Genomic DNA, 19,515 nt, shown 5'->3' with positions numbered 1-19,515 from the left:
CCTAGATGGTTGAGTAGAGATGAAATTATAGCGCAGTATGGCCTGGGGCCTAACCAAGTAATCCAATATGACCAAGTGAGATATAGTATTATGACTCAGTTGCATGATGTGACCCAGGAGGTAGTATTTAACTCTTTTGATTGTCTGGTAAAGAACTCAATAACTTCATCATCTATCTCTTTTCTTTATGGAGCCATGCGTGATCTATTAATAGGACAGCACCCGGAAGGTTTATTTAAATCTTGGGAGAAACAATTTGAGGACCCGTCTATGGGGGTAAAAATTAGGGGAGGGTGGAATGCTCTTCGTAAATCAATTTTAAATGAGAATTGGCGAGAAACCCAATTTAGAATTATGCACAAGGCAATTTATGGTTTTAATCTCCCTCCATCAGCAACAAAGCCAGACAGGATTACGTATTGCCCTAAGTGTAAGAGTAGTGGAACTGATCTCCTTCACGGGTTGTGGTCCTGCCCCCATTTGAGTCCATTATGGTCACAGATCAAAAGTTGTATACAAAAGGTGTGGGGTCTTGAAGTTCGGCTCTCACCTGGGTTCGCTATTTTTCACCATTGGGAGGAGGGGAACGATACCAAAGGGAAGATGACTAACCCACCCAGACTTATACATGTGATACTTCTGGCAGCCAAGAGAGCGATACTAAAAAATTGGTTGGAGTCTAGGGTCCCCGCGATTGAAGAGATCTTGGGTCAGCTCATGCATCTTCTTGAAATAGAAGGATTGGATGCAGAAAGGAGGGCGGATAGAATACGACAGCACTTTAACAAATGGAAGAAATTCATACTGGCCTATTGTACTCGGGAGGAGATAGTCAGGATTATGTCACCTTTCAAAGACACAGTCTGGTATCATACTGAAAAATTGAAGGATACATTGGATGGCTTGGAGGTGGGGGAGGAAATGCCGAAAGGTGACTAAAAGGAGAGGGGGAAATAACCGATTTGAGTGGGACTTCTTTATTATATGTCATTACCATGTTCACAAGGGTTCAATGGGGGGAATGATAAGAATGATGGGTTAAGGGGTCGCTGCTTTCCTTTGCTTTATCTTGCCATGTTACGGTTATTGATTTTAAAAATTGGTATGGAATTTGGGATGATCAAATATGACAATGTAATGTTGAATTTACAATGCTGAATTCGCTTATGCCAGTGTTATGTTATTGAAAAATTTGAATAAAAATATAGTTAAAAAAAAAAAAAAAAGAGCAAGCCGGCTGGACCGGCATCTTGAGGCGGAGCGAGACGTCCGGAAGCGAACGAAGGAAGAGGGTGAGTTGGTTGCGAGTGACTGGGAGCTGCTTTTGAGGGGGGTCGTGTTGCCTGCAAAGGTGTTTGGCTTGCGCTGGGCTGTAAACTGGCCTGCAGGTTACCGGTGGCTGCCTCCAGCCCCGCAGGGGACGCTGGTACTGTTGAAATGAAGCCTAGCATTATAAAATAAATAAGCAACAAGGCTGGAGGCCCCCGGTGATGAGAAGGATGCTGGCATTTTGCAAGGATGAAGTAGCGCAAGAAAGAAAGCAAAGAAAAAGAAAAAAGAGACGCGTGCAGTTGTGAAAGGAAATGGAAAAAAGGCATAGAGGAGAGTGACCCCTGCTGGTGGAAGGAAGGAAAAAGCAAAAGCCTACAGCACCTGGTATTCCCAGGCGGTCTCCCATCCAAGTACTAACCAGGCCCGACCCTGCTTAGCTTCCGAGATCAGACGAGATCGGGCGTGTTCAGGGTGGTGTGGCCGTAGGCAGAGACAAGCCTCTCACTTGCTGCTCTTCTTCTTTGCAGTCTGGCTGCCGGCTGGCCTTTCCACTGCTCAGCAAGAGGCCCTTTTGTGCTTTGTTTTTCCTTCACTTTTTTGCTGGCTCCCTTAAAGGGGCTGTAGACCAACCGCCCCGCTCAGACCCGCCGAGCTCACTGACTGACAGCCGCGCTGTCCACGTGACGTCCTCGCCGCAGCCGCTGACCGCGAGCAGCGGCGAGACCCGCCGGTGGACCCGGGTAGGGTGAGTAAGGCGCGCTTTGTTTCTGTCTAATAGCCTGCATCCGGGGATTCCTTTAACTGTTTGCAGCGCGCCACACCTAGGAAGGGCACACGCACACATATAAGCGAGCACGCACGCACACACGCATGCTCACACGTGGCCAGACCCCTATTTGCCCCTGCAACCTCTCCGCCACCATGCCTCAGACTCTCCTGTCTTATTATTTCCGAGAACTCTGGCCGTGCGGGGGTGGGCTCCGAAGGGCCGATGCGAAGGCTGGGCCGCCTCTACAACCGCTGTTTGTTGAGCAGTGAAAAACCCGCCGCAGCAGCGCCCTGAGCACCAAGTGTCACTAAAATTGGCTGGACGCAGGGTCTCGTGCAGGCTAAACTGTTAATCAGAAAGAGCAAACCGGCTGGACCGGCATCTTGGGGTGGAGCAAGACGTCCGGGAGCGAACAAAGGAAGAGGGTGAGTTGGTTGTGAGTGACTGTGAGCTGCTTTTGAGGGCGGTCGTGTTGCTTGTGTGACACCCTGGAGTAGCCAGGTAGTCACAGACACAACACCACACACACCCCTTCCCCGGACATGTGACAACAGTCAAACAAAAACCCTTGTTGCCTCCCTCCAGGGTCTGATGTCCACACCAGGTGGGGCGGAGCCAGGCAGTTGGCCCCGCCCACCGAGGAGTTCACAGACCTGGAGGCGGGAAAAACACAGTTGAGTTAGTGCAGTGGAGGAGGAGTGAGGAAGGAAAGTCAAGGGCAGACCTGGGACCAGGCCTGCCACGGACTGTTTAGGTGTCTGGGTCGGAGCCCAGGCACCTCCAGCAAGGTCAGCAGACGGTGGTGGCCGTCTGCAGGAGTTGGTGAACGGTCGGTGGAACCGTAGGACTGGGGTCGGGCGGTGGCCCGCCGGTACCGAACCGGGGAGCCGATTGGAGCCAAGCACTAGGCAGGGTACTCAGACCCCGACTAGACTAGAAGCCGCCCTGATAGTTGAATTTTACTGATTGCGGTCTGGACCTCAGGGGTTCATTCCCACCCAAGTCCCGATTGAAGGCAACAGCCCAACCAAACCAGATAAATGCCACCGCCAAAGGCAAGAGATCCAAAGGGCCAGCGCCTGCGGGCAAACGGGCTCCTACGACACTTACACGCCGGGGAGCGGACCACCGGTGTCCAGGCACGGGAGTCAAAAACTACATAACATAGGTGCAGGGAAACGACAGCCATCACCAGCGTGTCCAGGGAGAACACCGCAGCCGGCTGTGGGCCCCGTCCATTCTACCATTTGGTTTACCAGAGACTCCGTTATCTTGTGTCAGAGTGAGTACACTAGTGCCGTCAGGCACCGCACTGCGCTGCACCGCGACCCTGCGCCCTGCACCCCGGCCCTCACCTTTCCGCGGGCCCCCGGGACCATCGCCCCTGCCCACGGAGGGGTTAACACCAACCTGCATAACAACGTCCCCGGGAGGCCTAGTCAACGGCAGCGGTGGTGTCCACCATACAATCACCACAACCCGTGGGTGGCATCACGAACTTTGCTATATCCACCAAACAACCACCCAAACCCCCTGCGTGCACCGCCACTACCCCTTGCAGAGCGACGTGACCCCGGGTCCTTGAGAGGCTGGAGCCACCACCCGCAGTACGAGCACGGACCCGAGCGGCTCGTCAGTCGCAGCCAACACCGCGGGGCGGTACACCTGCAAAGGTGTTTGGCTTGCGCTGGGCTGTAAACTGGCCTGCAGGTTACCGGTGGCTGCCTCCAGCCCCGCAGGGGACGCTGGTACTGTTGAAATGAAGCCTAGCATTATAAAATAAATAAGCAACAAGGCTGGAGGCCCCCGGTGATGAGAAGGATGCTGGCATTTTACAAGGATGAAGTAGAGCAAGAAAGAAAGCAAAGAAAAAGAAAAAAGATATGCGTGCAGTTGTGAAAGGGAATGGAAAAAAGGCATAGAGGAGAGTGACCCCTGCTGGTGGAAGGAAGGAAAAGCAAAAGCCTACAGCACCTGGTATTCCCAGGCGGTCTCCCATCCAAGTACTAACCAGGCCCGACCCTGCTTAGCTTCCGAGATCAGACGAGATCGGGCGTGTTCAGGGTGGTGTGGCCGTAGGCAGAGACAAGCCTCTCACTTGCTGCTCTTCTACTTTGCAGTCTGGCTGCCGGCTGGCCTTTCAGTGCTCAGCAAGAGGTCCTTTTGTGCTTTGTTTTTCCTTCACTTTTTTGCTGGCTCCCTTAACGACCGCAGGCAGTAAAATTACATCCTAAATGTCATAATGTTACTGCCTGCGGTCTGCCGGCAGCAGCATGCCGCGATCGGCACACATCTCAGCTGATTTTCACAGCTGAGATGTGTGCCTGCTAGGCACGAGCAGAATCGTTATCTGCTCGTGCCGATTAACCCCTTAAATGGCGCTGTCAATACGTGACAGCGCCATTATAAGCGCAATCGCGGTAAACTTTTACTTACCGCCCGATACCGGAAGTCACGTGACGCGATCACGTGACTTCCGATAGTTGTCATGGTAGCACAGGGTCATGTGATGACTCCTGTACTACACATGACTTGTGTGAGGTAAATCCTGGGATATGAAGAGGAATTATGACTAGAAGTCATAATTGCTCTCATCACTCCCTGGCAGTGCCCCCCTCCCTTCTTGTGCTCAAATGTCCAGCATCTGTGAAGGTGTCACATCCCACTTACACCTCCAACAGCCATCTCCTCTGATATGGAGATGAGATGATGTGAGGACAATGGACCCAGGATGACTCCCTGCCGTCACCCTGTAACCAGAGTTGTATCTCATTAGCAAGGCTTGGAAGTAGCCAGACAGAACGACTCCAGTAAAAAATGGTTCATATCTCGCAAGCCATATCTCCGATAAATATGGCAACCATAAAAATGGTGTTTGCGCAGGCGGACGATGCTGGCACACCTTTTTTATGGAAGGGGGAGCTTGGGAAATACCCAAGGCGTGATATCAGCCATATGGGAACTCGTAGACAGGTCATGAGTCCCCTCGTTCTGTAGCTAAATTCATAACTGTCACAATGAGAGCATTGGCGTCCGCCTACGACGCTCCCAGGCAAAGTTATGGCCCATATTCCATGTTGTGAATTTGTCCATAACTCCAGCCAGGGGTGGAGCAGTGCTCCCTGTGAGGTCACTAAGGTAGGAGGGGACCTGGATTTGCCCAGGTTGATAACCCTACTTCGGCCATTTTCCAGTGTTCTTCTGCTCGGGGGCCTGGTTGGGAAAGACCTGTGAGGGAGTTCCTGGAAACCTGGTCTACAGCGCCCCCCTGTGGCCAGACACACAAGGTAACTGATGTAATTGTATACCTGTTTGTAACCCATGCTTTATCTGTAACTGTACTCTGACATATGTATATTCTGTAGATTCCCTATTGTATATATTGTAGTTTCTAGTGTGCTTTAGGCTGATTAAAGTATATAATTAATCTTGAGCTGTTCTGTTATCTCGATCTTGAATCCCACGTCTGTGTGTTCGGCTAATAGTTACCGTAAAGCGGTTGGTGGCAGCGAGTTGTGCCAAGGATTATTGTGGGGAGGCCAGTGAGATTCGGGAAGATATTATATATTCCGCCCGCGGAGGTCGGGGGAATATATACCTTACTCTCACCGGGGACCCTTCCATAATCGGCATAAGTAGTATAGCGGCCTCCTTGCTTATTGTCGGGCAATTCCATAATTGGCCTGACTATAAGAGGGGCGCTAGAGAGCGCGTCACGTGCTCTGTCTGTCGGTCGGGAGGTATAAAGTAGGGGTGACCCCCACTTGTTACCCCCCGATTGTGACGTACTGGTAGCCAGCGCGGGGGATTTCTGAGTGACCCCCCCGGTGGTTTGTGACATATTGGTGGCAAGCGGTGGGATCGAGATAATAGTGTGTGTGAGTGTGAGACCCATACTCCCAGACACTAAAGACTGCCTGCAGCAGCTGTGGCTGCTGGGGTCTTCAGACTAGCTCAACACTAGAGTGTCAGAGTGCAGATACTGTAAGGTGTGTGGAGGCATCAGGTGTCAGTTCTGTGTCAGTGACCAAAAGTCTGCAAGAATGGCTGAGAGCACCAGGAGCAAAGCCAAAGGAATGGCCGATGCTAAGGCCAGAGACGATGAGGAGGTTGTCCACGAGTCCTCCAGGAGCTCGACGCCAGAAAACAGCTCTGCAGAGGACATTGCACAACCGGGCACTGCTGGACAAGATGAGGAGCAGCTCGCCCAAGGGTCCTCAACGAGCCAGATGCCAGCCCTCCGCTCTGCAATGGACAGTGAATCACCAGGCTCCGCAGCGGGCCGCAGATCACCACGTGCCATTCCACCGAGCCTGGGAGGCTCGGATAGCCTTCTTCAAATGGCTATGGCCCTACGCCAGGCTGGAGACCGGGAGGGCTACAAGGAACTCATGGCCGAGCGTGAGCGGCAAGCAGCGCGTGAAGAGCGCCAGGCAGAGCGTAACTACCAGCTGCAGCTAGCTCAGCTCCGGCCCTCATCAGCCACCCGTGACCTTCCAGACACCAAACTTCCAAAGGTCCGTGTTGAGGACTTCCCAGTGCTGGAGAAGGATGGAGACTTGGACTCTTTCTTGACTGCTTTTGAACGGACTTGCTTGCAGCATCATCTGAACAAGGACCAGTGGGCCAAATACCTGACCCCCCGTTTAAGGGGTAAGGCCCTGGATATCCTTGGGGACTTGCCTGCTGAGGCGGATCAGGGCTACGACACCATCAAGCGGGCCCTGATCCAACAGTACAACCTCACTCCAGAGTCCTACCGCAAGAAGTTCCGGAGCCTACAGAAGGGACCAAAGGACTCCTGGGCTGACCACCGGCGGGCACTTGCCCGAGCTGCCGACCACTGGACCCAAGGCCTGCAGCTTTCCACCGGACCGGAGATCCTGGACTTGTTCATCACGGAGCAACTCTTGTGGAACTGCCCTGAGGATCTCCGCCAGTTCATCCGAGACCAGAAGCCAAAGGGATCCACGGCTACAGCTGCCCTGGCAGATGACTACACCAACAATCGGGCTCCTGAAGCCAGGAGAGCAGCCACCAGCAGCACCTGGAGAGGGGGTAAGATGAACTCTGCGACTGCCCCACCTGCCCCTAGACTGCAGGGGGTGTCCCCCTCAACTCCCCTCTCCAGGCCCGTGGCAGAGCCAAGACGGTGCCACCAGTGCAACCTACCTGGACACTTCAAGGCCATGTGCCCTCAGCGTCCCAAGGCCCCGGCTCCGTCCCCGTCCCAAGGGCCGCCCAAGGTGTATTGTGTGGGTGGGGGTGGTGGTAGGTCCCTGGACAGCTTCCAACCTGTCACCGTCGGCCAGTCTGTGACCATAGGACTGCGAGACAGCGCCTCGGAGGTGACTCTGGTGCGGCCTGAGATGGTGTCCCCCCAAGACTTGATCCCTGGAAAAACCCTCGCTGTCTCCGGGATTGGAGGCATTGACCCGGCGCTGCCTGTTGCTGACATTTATGTGGACTGGGGCGCAGGGCGAGGGGTGAGGGAGGTGGGGGTAACTGATCGGATCCCCGCAAACGTGCTACTTGGGACAGATTTGGGGCAAATAACCTCCCAGTTTGGCCCCGCCCCAAAGGCTGAACCTTCAGCCAGTGCTGACGTGCCTCCGGACAATGTTAATGTGTTATCTATGAATGATGTAAGGGAGGAGGGAGTGAACTCTGATATTTCTGCTTGCACAGACACCATAGACACACACACAGCTGCAGCTGTGACAGGGGAGGGGGTCAGAGAAAGGTGTGACAATGCCTCTACAAGTAATCAGCCTGTGAGCTGGGATCTGTTGCCCTCTGCAGGGATAAGCAGAGAGCAGGGTGCTGCAGGGGGAGGACCAGTGTGTGGGGTGGGGGCTACCACAGCAAATGTGGGGTCCCCAGAGATTTCACAGCGGGGTTCTGTTGCTGCAGGGGGGGAACAGGCAGGTGAGATTGGGGCCGGTCCAGGAGCGGAAGTGCTCCCAGGTAAGATCTCGGTGCAGGGTTCCCCCACAACCGGGGTGTCAGGAAGCCAGGTAGGTCTGCCTGAACCGGCGACTTGGTCAGGAACGGAGGAGGAGCAGGCACGACCCACGGTCGCAGCGGCTGTGGCCGCTGTCACCCGCAGTGGGAGTGCTGGAAGCCAAGGGGCCTCCCGGAGGTCCGATAGCTCTTCCCCTTCTGACCAAGTGGCAGCCGAGTCAGGTGGAGGCCAGGACACAGGTCCCGGGGTACTGACCGAAGATGTGACAGTCTCGTCGATTCTGGCCACATCTGGTCAGGGGTTTCAGGCAGCGTTAGAAGCTGACGACAGCCTGAAAGCTCTAAAGGAGCAGGCGGCACAGCCTCCCTCGGACTCGGACCCGGAGCGAGTGGTCTGGGACCAAGGACGGCTGTACCGGGCCACGGTCCAGCAGGGTTCACCGGAGGCGTGGCCCAGGGACCGACAGTTGGTGGTACCCTATCCGTTCCGGACGGAGTTGTTGCGGATCGCACATGAGATTCCGATGGCCGGACACCTAGGGATCGCTAAGACCAAGGCCAGGTTAAACCAGCATTTCTACTGGCCAAAAATGGGGGCCGATGTGGCTGCCTACTGCCGTTCGTGTGAAACCTGTCAGAGAGTGGGGAAGGCGGGGCCACACCCCAAAGCCCCACTGGTATCTCTGCCAATCATCGATGAGCCTTTCAGGAGGGTGGCTGTGGATCTGGTCGGCCCGCTGGCCATCCCCAGCAGCTCCGGGAAACGCTTCATACTGACGGTAGTTGACTATGCCACCCGGTACCCAGAAGCAGTGGCCTTGTCGTCCATTCGGGCTGACAAGGTGGCCACCGCATTGCTGGAGATTTTCTCCCGAGTGGGTTTTCCCCAGGAAATGCTCACTGACCGGGGGACCCAATTCATGTCCCAGCTGATGGAGGCCCTCTGTAAGCAAGTCCAGGTGCGACATCTGGTGGCCAGCCCGTACCATCCACAGACTAATGGCCTGTGCGAGCGGTTCAATGGCACCTTAAAGCAGATGCTTAAGATGTTGGTCGACTCCCATGGGCGTGACTGGGAGCGGTATCTCCCACACCTGTTATTTGCTTACCGGGAGGTTCCACAGGCCTCAACAGGATTCTCACCGTTTGAGCTCCTGTACGGGCGACGTGTGCGGGGCCCCCTGGCTCTGGTGAAAGAGGCTTGGGAAGGGGATTTGGCCACCCCTGGAGTGTCGGTTATCGAGTATGTCATGCGCTTCCGGGACAAAATGCAGGCCTTGACGCAACTGGTACACGACAATATGGCTCAAGCCCAGGCCGATCAGAAGCGTTGGTACGACCAGAACGCTTGTGAGAGGACCTACCAAGTGGGTCAAGAGGTGTGGGTACTGGTCCCCGTACCACAGGACAAGCTTCAGGCAGCCTGGGAAGGCCCATACCTCGTGTACCAGCAGCTCAACCCTGTAACGTACCTGGTCACCCTGGACCCTGCCCGTGGAAGGCGGAAGCCCTTCCATGTGAACATGATGAAGGCACATCATGAGCGGGAGGCATGTGCGCTCCCCGTGTGCAACCTGCCCGAGGAGGGAGAAGCGGAAACCCTCTTGGATATGCTAGCCCAGGTTAGGGCAGGCGGATCCATTGAGGATGTGGAGGTTGGCCACCAGCTCTTGGAGGACCAACGGTCCCAGCTGTGGGCCACCCTCCTCCCCTTCCGGGGGTTGTTTACCACCCAGCCCGGAAGGACTGACTTGGCTGTCCATCACGTGGACACTGGGGATCATCCCCCGATCCGGCGTTCAGCATATCGGGTCTCCCTGGAGGTGCAGCAACACATGCGCCAGGAGATTGACGAGATGCTGGAGCTGGGGGTGATCCAGGCATCCAACAGCGCTTGGGCCTCGCCTGTAGTCCTCGTCCCTAAGAAGGACCGAACCACTCGGTTCTGCGTGGACTACAGGGGGCTCAATGCTGTCACGGTCGCCGATGCGTACCCAATGCCACGCATCGATGACCTGCTCGATCAGTTGGCCGGGGCTCAGTACCTGACCATCATGGACCTGAGCCGGGGATATTGGCAGATCCCCCTGACTCGCAAGGCCAGGGAACGCTCTGCCTTTATTACCCCATTTGGACTGTACGAGTCCACGGTGATGCCATTCGGGATGAGGAATGCCCCTGCCACTTTCCAGCGGATGGTCAACACCCTGCTCAAGGGACTTGAAGGGTACGCGGCCGCGTACCTGGATGACATTGCCGTCTTCAGTCCCACCTGGGAGGACCACCTAGAGCATCTAGCACAGGTGCTCAGGCGGATCCACCGGGCAGGTTTGACCATCAAGCCGGGAAAGTGTCAGCTGGCCATGAGCGAGGTCCAGTACCTCGGTCACCGGGTAGGTGGGGGAACGCTGAAGCCCGAGCCTGAGAAAGTGGAGGCCATCGCATCCTGGCCCACCCCCAGGACCAAGAAGCAGGTGATGTCCTTCTTGGGGACCGCTGGGTACTATAGGAGGTTTGTTCCATGCTATAGTAGCCTGGCAAAGCCCTTGACGGACCTCACCAAGAAGAAGCTGCCCTCTGCAGTCGATTGGACAGTGGACTGCGAGACAGCCTTCCGGGCCCTAAAGGACGCCCTGTCCAGCCCGCCCGTGCTACAGGCAGCCGACTTCACGCGGCCGTTTGTAGTACAGACCGACGCCAGTGACTTCGGCCTCGGTGCGGTGCTCAGCCAGGTGGACTCTGCGAGCCAAGAGCACCCAGTCTTGTACCTGAGCAGGAAGCTGTTACCAAGGGAAGTGGCCTATTCTGCAATGGAGAAGGAGTGCCTGGCCATAGTGTGGGCCCTGCAGCGTCTGCAACCCTATCTATACGGGCGCCACTTCATCGTGGAGACGGACCACAATCCCCTCAGCTGGTTGCACACCGTCTCTGGGACGAATGGGCGATTGTTGCGATGGAGCCTTGCGCTCCAGCAATACGACTTCACCATTCGCCACAAAAGGGGCCGTGACCACGGTAACGCAGACGGGCTGTCCCGACAAGGAGAGGTCGCGGACGGGCGCACGGGGGAACACCGGAGTGTGCTGCCCCCTAGCGCCCTCAAAAGGGGGGAGGTGTGAGGTAAATCCTGGGATATGAAGAGGAATTATGACTAGAAGTCATAATTGCTCTCATCACTCCCTGGCAGTGCCCCCCTCCCTTCTTGTGCTCAAATGTCCAGCATCTGTGAAGGTGTCACATCCCACTTACACCTCCAACAGCCATCTCCTCTGATATGGAGATGAGATGATGTGAGGACAATGGACCCAGGATGACTCCCTGCCGTCACCCTGTAACCAGAGTTGTATCTCATTAGCAAGGCTTGGAAGTAGCCAGACAGAACGACTCCAGTAAAAAATGGTTCATATCTCGCAAGCCATATCTCCGATAAATATGGCAACCATAAAAATGGTGTTTGCGCAGGCGGACGATGCTGGCACACCTTTTTTATGGAAGGGGGAGCTTGGGAAATACCCAAGGCGTGATATCAGCCATATGGGAACTCGTAGACAGGTCATGAGTCCCCTCGTTCTGTAGCTAAATTCATAACTGTCACAATGAGAGCATTGGCGTCCGCCTACGACGCTCCCAGGCAAAGTTATGGCCCATATTCCATGTTGTGAATTTGTCCATAACTCCAGCCAGGGGTGGAGCAGTGCTCCCTGTGAGGTCACTAAGGTAGGAGGGGACCTGGATTTGCCCAGGTTGATAACCCTACTTCGGCCATTTTCCAGTGTTCTTCTGCTCGGGGGCCTGGTTGGGAAAGACCTGTGAGGGAGTTCCTGGAAACCTGGTCTACAGCGCCCCCCTGTGGCCAGACACACAAGGTAACTGATGTAATTGTATACCTGTTTGTAACCCATGCTTTATCTGTAACTGTACTCTGACATATGTATATTCTGTAGATTCCCTATTGTATATATTGTAGTTCTAGTGTGCTTTAGGCTGATTAAAGTATATAATTAATCTTGAGCTGTTCTGTTATCTCGATCTTGAATCCCACGTCTGTGTGTTCGGCTAATAGTTACCGTAAAGCGGTTGGTGGCAGCGAGTTGTGCCAAGGATTATTGTGGGGAGGCCAGTGAGATTCGGGAAGATATTATATATTCCGCCCGCGGAGGTCGGGGGAATATATACCTTACTCTCACCGGGGACCCTTCCATAATCGGCATAAGTAGTATAGCGGCCTCCTTGCTTATTGTCGGGCAATTCCATAATTGGCCTGACTATAAGAGGGGCGCTAGAGAGCGCGTCACGTGCTCTGTCTGTCGGTCGGGAGGTATAAAGTAGGGGTGACCCCCACTTGTTACCCCCCGATTGTGACGTACTGGTAGCCAGCGCGGGGGATTTCTGAGTGACCCCCCCGGTGGTTTGTGACAACTTGCTTTCACTTTCGCTGTGCCAGCGGCACAGCGAAAGAGAAACAGAGCGTATCTGCTGTTTACAGCCTTGTAGCTGTGATCAGCAGATACTGCAGAGCGATCGGATTGCTGATCGCTATAGCCCCCTAGGGGGACTAGTAAAATAAAAAAAAAAGTTAAAAAAAAAGTTTTAAAAAATTAAAAAAATAAAAAAACCTAAAAGTTCAAATCACCCCCCATTCGCCCCATTGAAAATTAAAGGGTTAAAAAAAATAAAAAATATACACACTTTTGGTATCGCCGCGTTCAGAAACGCCCGATCTATCAAAATATAAAATAAATTAATCTGGTCAGTATACGGCGTAGCGGCAAAAAAATTCCAAACGCCAAAACGATGTTTTTTTGTTGCCACAACTTTTGCGCAAAATGCAATAAGAGGCGATCAAAACGTAGCATCTGCGCAAAAATGGTACCGTTAAAAACGTCAGCTTGAGACGCAAAAAATAAGCCATCACTGAGCCATAGATCCTGACAAATGAGAACTCTACGGGTCACGGAATATGGTGTAAAACGTGCGCCACTTTTTTCGGACAAACTTCCGATTTTTTTTAACCCCTTATATAAAAGTAAACCTATACATGTTTGGTGTCTACGAACTCGCACTGACCTGAGGCATCACACCCACACATTAGTTTTACCATATAGTGAACACAGTGAATAAAATATCTCAAAAACCATAGTGCTATCGCACTTTTTTTGCAATTTTTCTGCATTTGGAATTCTTTTTGCCGTTTTCCAGTACACTATATGGTAAAACTGATGGTTTCATTTAAAAGTACAGCACGTTCCGCAAAAAATGAGCCCTCACATGACCATATTGACTGAAAAATAAAAAAGTTATGGCTCTCAGAAAAAGAATGGCGGAAAAAAAAAAACGGAAAGCGAAAAATCAGTCAGTCATGAAGGGGTTAAAGGTGCTGTAGACCAACCGCCCCGCTCAGACCCGCTGAGCTCACTGACTGACAGCCGCGCTGTCCACGTGACGTCCTCGCCGCAGCCCGGGAGCAGCGGCGAGACCCGCCGGTGGACCCGGGTAGGGTGAGTAAAGCGCGCTTTGTTTCTGTCTAATAGCCTGCATCCAGGGATTCCTTTAACTGTTTGCAGCGCGCCACACCTAGGAAGGGCACACGCACACATACAAGCGAGCACGCACGCACACACGCATGCTCACACGTGGCCAGACCCCTATTTGCCCCTGCAACCTCTCTGCCACCATGCCTCAGACTCTCCTGTCTGTCTTATTATTTCCGGGCCTTAGCAGGAAATAACCCCATTCCCTCCCGCTCCTCCTTTGCACTGAGCTCAGCTCCTGGGCAGCGTCTGATTGGATTAGCTACACAAACTTATTTGCAGAGGAGGACGTTACTTCTGCTGGCCCACAGTAGGGGGCCGGTCGGCCTGCCTCCAAAACCATCCCCTGGGCACTTGCTGAAAGCCTGGCCCCTTCACGGCCCGGGCTGCTTTTAACACCATCGTTTCCAGACAGCGGACTGCGGGGTCAATAAGGACTTCTAGCCGCAGCCAGGAGCTGGGCATGAGGCCTGCATCGAGGAGGGGTGTGGGGTAGCGTCCTTAGTTGTGAACTGGCTCAGAGGCCTCGGTGGGCTTGGTTGGCGCTTCCAGCTCTAGGTTACGTAAAGTCAGTGTCTGGCAAGACGCGGCTCCATGCTAGCCGAGCTGGGCAAGAGCGCTAAAAGGTCATCTAAAACAGCCTACAGCACCCGGTGGTCCCAGGAGGTCTGCCTTCCAAGTACTGGCCGAGCCCAACCCTGCTTTGCTTCCGAGAGCGGACGAGATTGGGTGTAACCAGGGTGGTATGGCCAGTAGACGCTCTGTGGCCCATCGCCCGGCCAGCCTTCCTCAGACTCTCGTGGTGAGAACTCTGGCCGTGCGGGGGCTGGGCTCCGAAGGGCCGATGCGAAGGCTGGGCCGCCTCTACAACCGCTGTTTGTTGAGCAGTGAAAAACCTGCCGCAGCAGCGCCCTGAGCACCAAATGTCACTAAAAATGGCTGGACGCAGGGTCTCGTGCAGGCTAAACTGTTAATCAGAAAGAGCAAGCCGGCTGGACCGGCATCTTGGGGTGGAGCAAGACGTCCGGGAGCGAACAAAGGAAGAGGGTGAGTTGGTTGTGAGTGACTGGGAGCTGCTTTTGAAGGGGGTCGTGTTGCTTGTGTGACACCCTGGAGTAGCCAGGTAGTCACAGACACAACACCACACACACCCCTTCCCCGGACATGTGACAACAGTCAAACAAAAACCCTTGTTGCCTCCCTCCAGGGTCTGATGTCCACACCAGGTGGGGCGGAGCCAGGCAGTTGGCCCCGCCCACCGAGGAGTTCACAGACCTGGAGGCGGGAAAAACACAGTTGAGTTAGTGCAGTGGAGGAGGAGTGAGGAAGGAAAGTCAAGGGCAGACCTGGGACCAGGCCTGCCACGGACTGTTTAGGTGTCTGGGTCGGAGCCCAGGCACCTCCAGCAAGGTCGGCAGACGGTGGTGGCCGTCTGCAGGAGTTGGTGAACGGTCGGTGGAACCGTAGGACTGGGGTCGGGCAGTGGCCCGCCGGTACCGAACCGGGGAGCCGATTGGAGCCAAGCACTAGGCAGGGTACTCAGACCCCGACTAGGCTAGAAGCCGCCCTGATAGTCGAATTTACTGATTGCAGTCTGGACCTCAGGGGTTCATTACCACCCAAGTCCCGATTGAAGGCAACGGCCCAACCAAACCGGATAAGTGCCACCGCCAAAGGCAAGAGATCCAAAGGGCCAGCGCCTGCGGGCAAACGGGCTTCTACGACACTTACACGCCGGGGAGCGGACCACCGGTGTCCAGGCACGGGAGTCAAAAACTACATAACACAGGTGCAGGGAAACGACAGCCATCACGAGCGTGTCCAGGGAGAACACCGCAGCCGGCTGTGGGCCCCGTCCATTCTACCGTTTGGTTTACCAGAGACTCCATTATCTTGTGTCAGAGTGAGTACACTAGTGCCGTCAGGCACCGCGCTGCACCGCGACCCTGCGCCCTGCACCCCGGCCCTCACCTTTCCGCGGGCCCCCGGGACCATCGCCCCTGCCCACGGAGGGGTTAACACCAACCTGCATAACAACGTCCCCGGGAGGCCTAGTCAACGGCAGCGGTGGTGTCCACCATACAATCACCACAACCCGTGGGTGGCATCACGAACTTTGCTAAATCCACCAAACAACCACCCAAACCCCCTGCGTGCACCGCCACTACCCCTTGCAGAGCGACGTGACCCCGGGTCCTTGAGAGGCTGGAGCCACCACCCGCAGTACGAGCACGGACCCGAGCAGCTCGTCAGTCGCAGCCAACACCGCGGGGCGGTACACCTGCAAAGGTGTTTGGCTTGCGCTGGGCTGTAAACTGGCCTGCAGGTTACCGGTGGCTGCCTCCAGCCCCGCAGGGGACGCTGGTACTGTTGAAATGAAGCCTAGCATTATAAAATAAATAAGCAACAAGGCTGGAGGCCCCCGGTGATGAGAAGGATGCTGGCATTTTACAAGGATGAAGTAGAGCAAGAAAGAAAGCAAAGAAAAAGAAAAAAGATACGCGTGCAGTTGTGAAAGGGAATGGAAAAAAGGCATAGAGGAGAGTGACCCCTGCTGGTGGAAGGAAGGAAAAGCAAAAGCCTACAGCACCTGGTATTCCCAGGCGGTCTCCCATCCAAGTACTAACCAGGCCCGACCCTGCTTAGCTTCCGAGATCAGACGAGATCGGGCGTGTTCAGGGTGGTGTGGCCGTAGGCAGAGACAAGCCTCTCACTTGCTGCTCTTCTACTTTGCAGTCTGGCTGCCGGCTGGCCTTTCCACTGCTCAGCAAGGGGCCCTTTTGTGTTTTGTTTTTCCTTCACTTTTGTGCTGGCTCCCTTAAAGTGAAGGTATCGCGGTTTTTTATTAAAAATAGTGATTATGAAATCAAGTATTTCTAATACAAAATGTATCAACCACTGAGGACTCTCAGTTCTTTTAAACAATTTTTTTAATACAAAATGAAAATCACAGCTTATTTATATTTTATTTAATTCTTATTTTACTGGAGGCACTGGGGGCTGCCATGCTGGATTTGCCGTGTGTGTAACGACAGTAACTCCTTCCTTTATGGCAGCCCCTGTGCATAGAGAACAGTGGTCGGGATCCGACCCCATGCAGTACGTTACAGTGGGCGTCTGCTGTGACCTGAATGCGCCCCCTGGGGTGTCCAGATCACAGCAGAGGGAGGAGATCAGCGCCATTATTGTGGAGCTCACAGCGTGTGCTGTTTGCTCCACTTTACCCGTGTCAACCGCCGGGATGTGTGAGTACGGGCCACCTCCCCTCCCTCCCGCCGTTACCGTCTCCGATGACATCCCATCCCGACCGTTCTCCCCAGCCCCTGCTCTGCCCCAGTTACTGCCGCTGCCCCTCCCCCCCGCCGTTACCCTCTCCAATGACACCCCCTCCCTCCGTTCTCCCAAGCCCCCGCTCTACCCGCCACCGCAGCTCCTCCCGCTCTGCCCGCTGCCGCAGCTCCCCCAGCTCTGCCCGCTGCCGCAGCTCCCCCAGCTCTGCCTGCCGCTGCTGTATGTGTGTGTGGCACAAGGTCCCCATCAGGGGTGATGTGTGTGTGTGTGTGTGTGTGTGTGTGTGTGGGGCACAAGGTCCCCATCAGGGGCGATGTGTGTGTGTGTGTGTGTGTGTGGCACAAGGTCCCCATCAGGGGTGATGTGTGTGTGTGTGCCTGGCACAAGGTCCCCATCAGGGGTGATGTGTGTGTGTGTGTGTGTGTGGCACAAGGTCCCCATCAGGGGTGATGTGTGTGTGTGTGTGTGTGTGTGTGTGTGTGTGTGTGTGTGTGGTACAAGGTCCCCATCAGGGGTGATGTGTGTGTGTGTGTGTGTGTGTGTGTGTGTGTGGCACAAGGTCCCCATCAGGGGTGATGTGTGTGTGTGTGTGTGTGTGTGTGGCACAAGGTCCCCATCAGGGGTGATTTGTGTGTGTGTGTGTGTGTGTGTGGCACAAGGTCCCCATCAGGGGTGGTGTGTGTGTGTGTGTGTGTGGGGCACAAGGTCCCCATCAGGGGCGATGTGTGTGTGTGTGTGTGTGTGTGTGGCACAAGGTCCTCATCAGGGGTGGTGTGTGTGTGTGTGTGGCACAAGGTCCCCATCAGGGGTGATATGTGTGTGTGTGCCTGGCACAAGGTCCCCATAAGGGGTGATGTGTGTGTGCGTGCGTGTGTGTGTGTGTGTGTGTGTGTGTGTGTGTGTGTGTGGTACAAGGTCCCCATCAGGGGTGATGTGTGTGTGTGTGTGTGTGTGTGTGTGTGTGTGTGTGGCACAAGGTCCCCATCAGGGGTGATGTGTGTGTGTGGCACAAGGTACCCATCAGGGGTGATGTGTGTGTGTGGCACAAGGTCCCCATCAGGGGTGATTGTGTGTGTGTGTGTGTGCGCTACTGCATGTGAGTACCTGTGTGTGTACTGGTGCAGGGTTGTGTATCTAATCTTCTCCTGTGTGATACTGTCTGCACGGCTGTGTATCTAATCCTGTCATGTGATACTGTCTGCTGAGCTGTGTATCTAATCCTGTTGTGTGATACTGTCTGCTGAGACGTGTATCTAATCCTATGTTGTGTGATACTGTCTGCTGAGCAGTGTATCTAATGCTATCCTGTGTGATACTGTCTGCTGGGCTGTGTATCAAATCCTATCGTGTGATACTGTCTGCACGGCTGTGTATCTAATCCTATCGTGTGATACTGTCTGCAGAGCTGTGTATCTAATCCTATGTTGTGTGATACTGTCTGCTGAGCTGTGTATCTAATCCTATCCCGTGTGATACTGTCTGCACGGCTGTGTATCTAATCCTATCGTGTGATACTGTCTGCACGGCTGTGTATCTAATCCTCTCCTGTGTGATACTGTCTGCTGAGCTGTGTATCTAATCCTCTCCTGTGTGATACTGTCTGCTGAGCTGTGTATCTAATCCTCTCCTGTGTGATACTGTCTGCTGAGCTGTGTATCTAATCCTCTCCTGTGTGATACTGTCTGCTGAGCTGTGTATCTAATCCTCTCCTGTGTGATACTGTCTGCTGAGCTGTGTATCTAATCTTATACTGTGTGATACTGTCTGCTGAGCTGTGTATCTAATCTTATACTGTGTGATACTGTCTGCTGAGCTGTGTATCTAATCCTATCCTGTGTGATACTGTCTGCAGAGCCGTGTATCTAATCCTATGCTGTGTGATACTCCTGTTGTCCTTGGTGACACTTTAGACATTTGTGGTCATCAACAAAATGGCTCCGCACTGTGTCCCTACATGTCATTCTCTGTGTCAGAGTTCCGGGATTTCCAGTTTTCTTCTGAAGGATCTTGCCCTTTGTTAACATGGAGTTTTCTGTTCTGTTGCCCTACTTCCTGTTCATCTGTTTAAAAGCCCGCCCCTAAGCTTAGTCTAGTTGCCAGAGTATACGGCTTCCTGTCTACTCCTGCCCTGCTGCTCTTGGTTCCTGATTGATATTTGGATCCTGTTGAAACACTCGACACCGGCTCTGGACTTCACCTGGTCTCATCAAGCTGTGCCCGGACTCCGTCTGCCGTCTCTGGTCGGCACTTCTGCCTGGTTCCTTTCGTTTCATATCCACCCTAGGATTCACATTACGTACGGACATTTTTGTACTATACATGTTGCCCTTTCGTGTCCCGGCTGCTGCACATCTAGGCCTTCTGGGGTGATCGCCAGACAGCCCCTGTATAGGGGTTTGCTCCAGGTGGTCTCCCTGGGGGAGTCTGGTGCGTGGCCCCGGGAATTCCCCTTTGTTCCGACCCTGGCAGGTATTTACTGTGTTTATGTTATGTTCTGTTCTGTGTACATATTGTTGGTTGCATATTATAAAACGTCTTTGCACCAAGAACCCGTCTCTGGTTGTCATTGCCCTAACGCAATTGAAATTTTGTTCATACAATAGTATTACACTCTGTTATCTGTTGTAAACACTCAAGTTGGGAGGGGGAGGCGTCCATCACACACAGGAGAGCAGACTCCGCCCACTT

General features: G+C 54.1%; 3 non-coding genes and 1 pseudogene across 3 annotated transcripts; all 4 read right to left on the bottom strand.

Moving 5' to 3' along the window:
* Nucleotides 1–1,641: 1,641 nt before the first annotated feature.
* LOC142254001 (5S ribosomal RNA) lies at nucleotides 1,642–1,760 on the bottom strand. The gene has a single exon (XR_012727026.1). It is a non-coding gene; the product is annotated as a 5S ribosomal RNA (ribosomal RNA).
* Nucleotides 1,761–4,003: 2,243 nt separating this feature from the next.
* Nucleotides 4,004–4,122, bottom strand: LOC142253885 (5S ribosomal RNA). The gene has a single exon (XR_012726915.1). It is a non-coding gene; the product is annotated as a 5S ribosomal RNA (ribosomal RNA).
* A 10,052-nt stretch (nucleotides 4,123–14,174) lies between these two features.
* On the bottom strand, nucleotides 14,175–14,294 carry LOC142251989 (5S ribosomal RNA; annotated as a pseudogene).
* A 1,820-nt stretch (nucleotides 14,295–16,114) lies between these two features.
* LOC142253077 (5S ribosomal RNA) lies at nucleotides 16,115–16,233 on the bottom strand. The gene has a single exon (XR_012726397.1). It is a non-coding gene; the product is annotated as a 5S ribosomal RNA (ribosomal RNA).
* Between the last annotated feature and the right edge of the window lie 3,282 nt (nucleotides 16,234–19,515).

The sequence above is a fragment of the Anomaloglossus baeobatrachus genome, chromosome 9 (assembly GCF_048569485.1).
Source record: "Anomaloglossus baeobatrachus isolate aAnoBae1 chromosome 9, aAnoBae1.hap1, whole genome shotgun sequence".
Classification (NCBI taxonomy): Eukaryota; Metazoa; Chordata; class Amphibia; order Anura; family Aromobatidae; genus Anomaloglossus; species Anomaloglossus baeobatrachus.
Note: the sequence above shows the minus strand (reverse complement) of the source record. Positions and strands in the feature narration are given on the sequence as shown.